Source organism: Ornithodoros turicata, unplaced genomic scaffold (assembly GCF_037126465.1).
Source record: "Ornithodoros turicata isolate Travis unplaced genomic scaffold, ASM3712646v1 Chromosome49, whole genome shotgun sequence".
NCBI lineage: Eukaryota > Metazoa > Arthropoda > Arachnida > Ixodida > Argasidae > Ornithodoros > Ornithodoros turicata.
The window spans coordinates 990352-996238 of NW_026999379.1; the positions used below are offsets into that span (position 1 = coordinate 990352).

Sequence of the window (5887 nt, forward strand, 5' to 3'; positions counted from 1 at the left end):
TCCAGGTGCGTGCGTCTGCGATCAAATATATGCTGTATCCCTGTAACTCCAATTCGAGCACATATTCTCATCTGAAGGTGCATATCATAACATATAAAGTACCAGAGAAAGGTAAAAAATACATCTCAACAACAACAAAAATTAAGCTAAATAACTAGAAGAAAGACAACGAAAAAAGAAAAGGTAACTGCAGAGGCTGATGCAATGTGAAGACGCTACGGCAGCTACAAATTGAAACTTCAAACGGCGAGACCCGAGAGGGAGAGGAGAGGAGAGGGCGAGAGTGGCAGGTGGCATGGCAGTTGGTGCTTGAACGCGTCGCAACAAGTTGGTTTGGTCTTCAGTTGCCGTCGCAAGGATGATGTATCTCCTGTGCAGTATTTACGTGTGTTTTAGTGGGCTTTGTAAGACAATGCGATGACAATGGTTCCTATGCAACACATTGTCGATTTCCCGGACGCCAAGAAGACGTAAACGGCGTAGGGGCAAAACGCACTGTGAAACGCCAATCGGACTGCACGTCGCGAATGTTTGCAGGTATGAGTGATGACCGTGATGTTTTGATTACTATTAAATAGATGTTTCATTTGAGAAACTTAGGAGGAACTTGAAGAGAAACAGGATAAGAAGATTCCGAACGTACGGTGAAGAGGAAGGGGGTGTCGCGACCCGCATGGAAAACAGGAGTGTCATGTGTCATCTTCTCTAAGAAAATACAAGATGTGAGGTGGCCAACGAACGAAAGCTCCCTGTATTCCGTGAGTGCATCGCACAGTCAGGCATATGCTTTGTCAAGACACAGTGAGTGATCAGACTTATACTACGTAGTATGAACATGTAGAGATGTATTGATTATTTCTTTCTGCTCAGTGTATGCTTTTAGCAGAATAAACGGTGTTTACTTGAGCAATATCTGCATTTCTACGCATTATTTTCAGTCATGCATTCAGTGGCCCCAGCTGCTAAGTGGCCGGATCCCGGACCACTGGATCAATTCCACTGGTTCCAGTTCAAGTGGGACCATCGTGAAGCTGGTTCCACTTTCAACTGGTCCCAGTCACTAAGTGGGACACACTCAAAGTGGGACCTGTCCAATAAACCACTTTGAAGTGGTCCCATTCTGAAGTGGTTTAACGAACTGGTCCCCCATGGGACCACTTGGCAAGTGGGACCAGAGTGGGACCATTACTAGGGTGGGACCAGAGTGGGACCTTTACCAGAGTGGGACCAGTTCGTTAAACCATTTTGAAATGGTCCCATTCCAGATTTCTGCCTGGGTCAGGCGTCAGTTCACCAAGCATTCCAGTTCCGACCCGGCAAGAATGTCCGTAGGTTGACACTTTATCGGAGGTGAGTACATGGCCAGAGTCACTATAACTCACTCACTCAGGGGCCACATCAACCGTACAAGATGAACCTTACTGGCGTCCTAATGCAGCAAGAGGTGCAGTGGAAACTCTGTCCGCTCTGACGAACATCTATAACTTTCCAGTCGTCAATTCTCCAACACTGGTTACCGGATCCCTTCCCTTGCAGGTCATACCAAGCCCAGTCATCATCATCGTGGTCGCGCGGCGCATACGTTACAGCACACGAACCCCCGAATTCTCGGTCCGCCCTAGGGAATTTCTAGCATAGAGTGAACGTCAATGGGTAATCCCTTTGATTCAAATACTCCACCCGACTGCTAACAAGGGTTAGCACTGTAGTCGAGTGCACTATTAGAATCAAATGGAAGGCCCCTTGACGTGCACTCGGCGCTAGAAATTCCCGAGGGCGGACCCAGAATTCGGAGCTAAGTCCTGTTGCTGTTCCTTTCCCTATACAGCATACGAACACTATCTTCTTCATACAGTAGCAGGTGACAAATTTTTGTTAATATGGTATGTGTGGCGTCCACTGTTACTTCGGGACATGGTGTCAAGCTGCCCTGGGCGTGCTCAATCCAGTAGAACCTGTGCAGCAGCACCGGGCAGCGTAGCTAGCGCGTCGCTCGTGACATTGTATATATCGTTGTTCATGTGTTTGTCTTTTCCCTCATCTCTTGTTTGCATGCCTCATTTTGGATCTGGAGCGATCCCTTTCTTTTCTAGCTGCCAGATCCTGGGTTAACATGCATAAATTCATCGACGCTAGCCCTCGAAATTCGGAGAATATAAAGCACCGCGGCGTTTTGCTGGTTGTTCCTTGGGCCACCTAACATCCATTATAGTTCAATTTAATGCACAGATCGTCCCCTCGACATTTATGCAAGTGGGCCCATATCCTCGGCGGAGCCTGAACCGCTAGAGGACGCTCTGTCCAGGTGGCGGATAGGACTGTTCTTCGTCCATGAAGAAGGCAATCATTATGCCAGCGGACCAACTGGCGCTTTCATTGCGGTTAGGCTGAAGAAGTACGGATTCCCTTTCCTTTTCGCTTCCTTTCTTGTTTCAGGCACGTGGACTCCACCACCGAGGCATTACGGCACGGGTTTTAGAGGACCGCCCTCGACCACATGTACCGTTGTCATCGCCAACAAAAGCCTGTCCATGCAGTTCCTTGCAATAAATGTCATGTGCATTAATTTCGCAGCCTGCTGTGGTCAGTTGCATGCGTCTCCTGGTTTCACATGGAAAGATGATGCGCGGCCAGTCGATTGACAGCGGTACGCTGCCACCAAAAGTTTAATTAAAGAAACCACAAAAAAGTAGACTTCTTTCGTCATTAGCCAGCATTACCAAACATACGCACAAAAACGGCTTGGGCGTCTCGTCACTTCTGTAACAACATGTGTGGAATCATGATCAGTAAAACGGGGGAAAAGAACCAGTCTTCTGTCGGCATTATCTAAACATACGCACAAAAACGGCAGGGGCATGGTTGATGATGATTGGGAGTTTAATGGCGCATTGACAACAAAGATCATAATACACCATAAACGAAGTATGGTTGAGACAGTGGTGATGTTATGGTATTTAAGAGTAAACACGATGACTAATAAAAGATGAGTGTATACGTGTAAGACTACAAAAGGCTAATAACACCAACGTCTCTCAGGAAATCAAAGGCCCTGTAAAAGGGACTCCACTCATTGGAATTTTTCGTTTTTCAGCGTTTGTTTTTACTCTAAGAAATTCGGGACTGTAATGGGATGGATCAGATATGCGTTCAAAATGTTGTCCGAGCGCATCCGCCTGTTCTTGTAGGCTTCCGCACACCTGCCCGTTGACTTCTAAAAGAGGGATTGTATAACTACGGTGTTCTCCTCTGATTTTGCGAAGTCTGCCAGTAGTATAGTTTAATACGGCTTAATAACGGTGCCGGCATAAGAACCGAGCGGCATAAGAACCGAGCGGCATAAGAACCGAGCGGCACAAGAACCGAGCGCTATAACGGCATCTTTTTTCTAATCCAAGATGGCCGATTCTAAGCCAACACAATCCAGTTCTAAGCCAACACAAGCCAAATCCAAAGCCATCTGATTGGCCGCCATTAGCTCCGCCCACTTCACACGTTGATTGGCCCATGCTAAGCCTACTGATCTTTGATTGGTTGACCGTAGCTCCTTCATGCTAATTAATTGGCTCCGCCCCCACTTCACACGCTGATTGGCTCATGCTAAGCCTTGACTGAGCAGTGATTGGTTTACCGTAGCTCCACCCCTTCATGCTAATTACTTGGCTCCGCGCGCGCGCGCCCCCCACCGCTACTGATCGCGCGTTGATTGGTTCACCATAGCTCCGCCCCCGCCCGTTTATGTTCATTACTTGACTCCACCCCGCCCCCAGCGGGCTTCACGCTGATTGGCCGGCGCGACCGCTGATTGGTCCAGGCGCGGCGGCAGCGACCCCGCTGCGGCTTTATCTCAGATGTCCAAACTTACACATCTGATTGATCCATTCTAAGCCGGTCCGCGCACTCTCCCAGCCCCCCATCTGATTGGCCGCCGCCACTGCCTTCACTGGCACCCACCAGACGGCCCGTTGCGGCCCTATCTCAGATGTTCAAACTTATACCGATTGGCCTGCCACCAGACGGTGCGCGGCGGCGGCGGCTTCAGATGGTTCTAACCTATCTCAGATAGCTCTATGAGATCGAACAGACAGGGAAAAAAATACCTTTCAACGTTTATTGAGTACATGTTTGAGGAAAAGCATGGCAGTTTTGGAGAGGTTGATTCCCTTGATGCTGGGCGTGGTTCCACGGAAGTGACGGATCATGTAGACGTCTCCGGGACAGCGGCTGAGAAAAATTTCGTCCTCCGTGAGTTGGCACTTCCGCGTGCACTGGATATCTTCGTAGCTGTCGCTCACGTCCAGCGAGTGAAGGCACGTACGCAACGATCCAGTAGCGTTCCTGTCCAGGTTAATGCCGGACCGCATAGGTACCACGTGCCACTCTCTGATGGCCAAGATGTCGCCGGGGCATTCGTGCGCGTACGTGTGCTTATCCTTCTCCAGCTTGATGCTCGCCGTACAGTTGCCGGCGTCCAACGCCAGTGCGCACGAGACGAGCGAGAAGAGAACGAGGTACCACATCCTTCCAGTGACGCAGGTCAAATGACGCTACTCCTACTCATCCACCGCATTATCTGTGCGGCGGCGGGGGAAAGAACGCCAGGTGAAATCTCGCTATCTACGTCATCCACTCGAGCTTACCATATTCGCAGCTTCCATACGGGTAGGAGTCCACGTCATTGTAGAGATATCGTTTGTCGTCGTACGCCATCAGACTTCTCTTCACATTTCTGATGGTGTACATGCACTGTTTCTTTCCCACTATTGACACCTGTTCGTGCGATACGCTGGCGTGCTTGAATAGGGTATCGCGGTACGTGTCATGGAGGAGGTGTTTGCGCACAATGTTCTTTTTGACCCCTTTAGCTCTTGCAATTTGTTTTCCCCCGGCTAATTTGATGGAATACATTTTGGCTTTCAGGCATATTACTTCCTCGATGGGTACGCTACCCGTTTCACTTTTGAACGCGCCAAGTCTACCGCGATTCCTCTCGCTGTACAGTGGATGATCACGATCGAAGGAAGACAAGTCTAAATGGTCGTCGGCGATCGCGCGTAACTGATCTTCATAGTCCTTACAGAATAGGCCGAGGATCAGAGAATCCGCGTCAAAGTAGCACGTAATCACCGGACAGGTGAGCTTGCTCAGCAGGGTTTCATAATAGAACGAGTACATGGTTAACTTACTCAGTTCTAAAATCGTGAAGCCAATCTGCAGGGGGAAATCGCATCGCACTTTTCTCTTGCGCATTTCGTACATGACACAATCGGGGGACAAAATTTCCATTCGCGCGCATTCCGCCTGACTCCCGAGGCGACTCGCCGTCTCCTCATCGAAGGCTACTCGAATGTCTCGCATATTAAATTTATTTAGCAACGTACGCCCGAAGACCGCATTATTTGAGATTTTATAGAAATTTTTCTCGAACGTCGTGCTCGATGCGACGCGTCTGGCAACATTGTCCTCGATGTAGGGACGCAGGAATGGTGCCTGACGAAATTTTAGAATTCGGTGAATTTTTGTCACCCGCATGCCCAGTCTACAATAGAGAGCGAGCAGCGCGTAATGAACAACGTACTCGACCTTGTCCTTGCACGTGAGCAGTTTGCTGTTCGCCGGCTGATACATTAACTCTTCGAGGAGCCCTCGCTGGAATGGTGAGAGCCATTCCTTCGGGACGACCGCCTTCTCGGGAGCCAGGGGGAAGTACCGCGTCAGCGCGTGGATAGATTTTGGATACTCCAAATCGCACACGTACACGTATCCCACGTCCGAATCTGTGGGATGACGCATAAAATCCACGGAGCTAAAATCCTCGACCCATTCGAAATCGCCGACTGGGAGGTGCTTTATCATACTGAATCCGTAAAGATTGTTGCAATCTATG

At 49.4% G+C, this 5887-nt stretch overlaps 1 long non-coding RNA gene across 1 annotated transcript; it reads left to right on the top strand.

Annotated features, from left to right (window-relative positions):
• Positions 1–396: 396 nt before the first annotated feature.
• On the top strand, positions 397–1312 carry LOC135374249 (uncharacterized). The gene is made up of 3 exons (XR_010416808.1): positions 397–537; positions 593–801; positions 1266–1312. It is a non-coding gene; the product is annotated as an uncharacterized LOC135374249 (long non-coding RNA).
• Positions 1313–5887: the final 4575 nt, after the last annotated feature.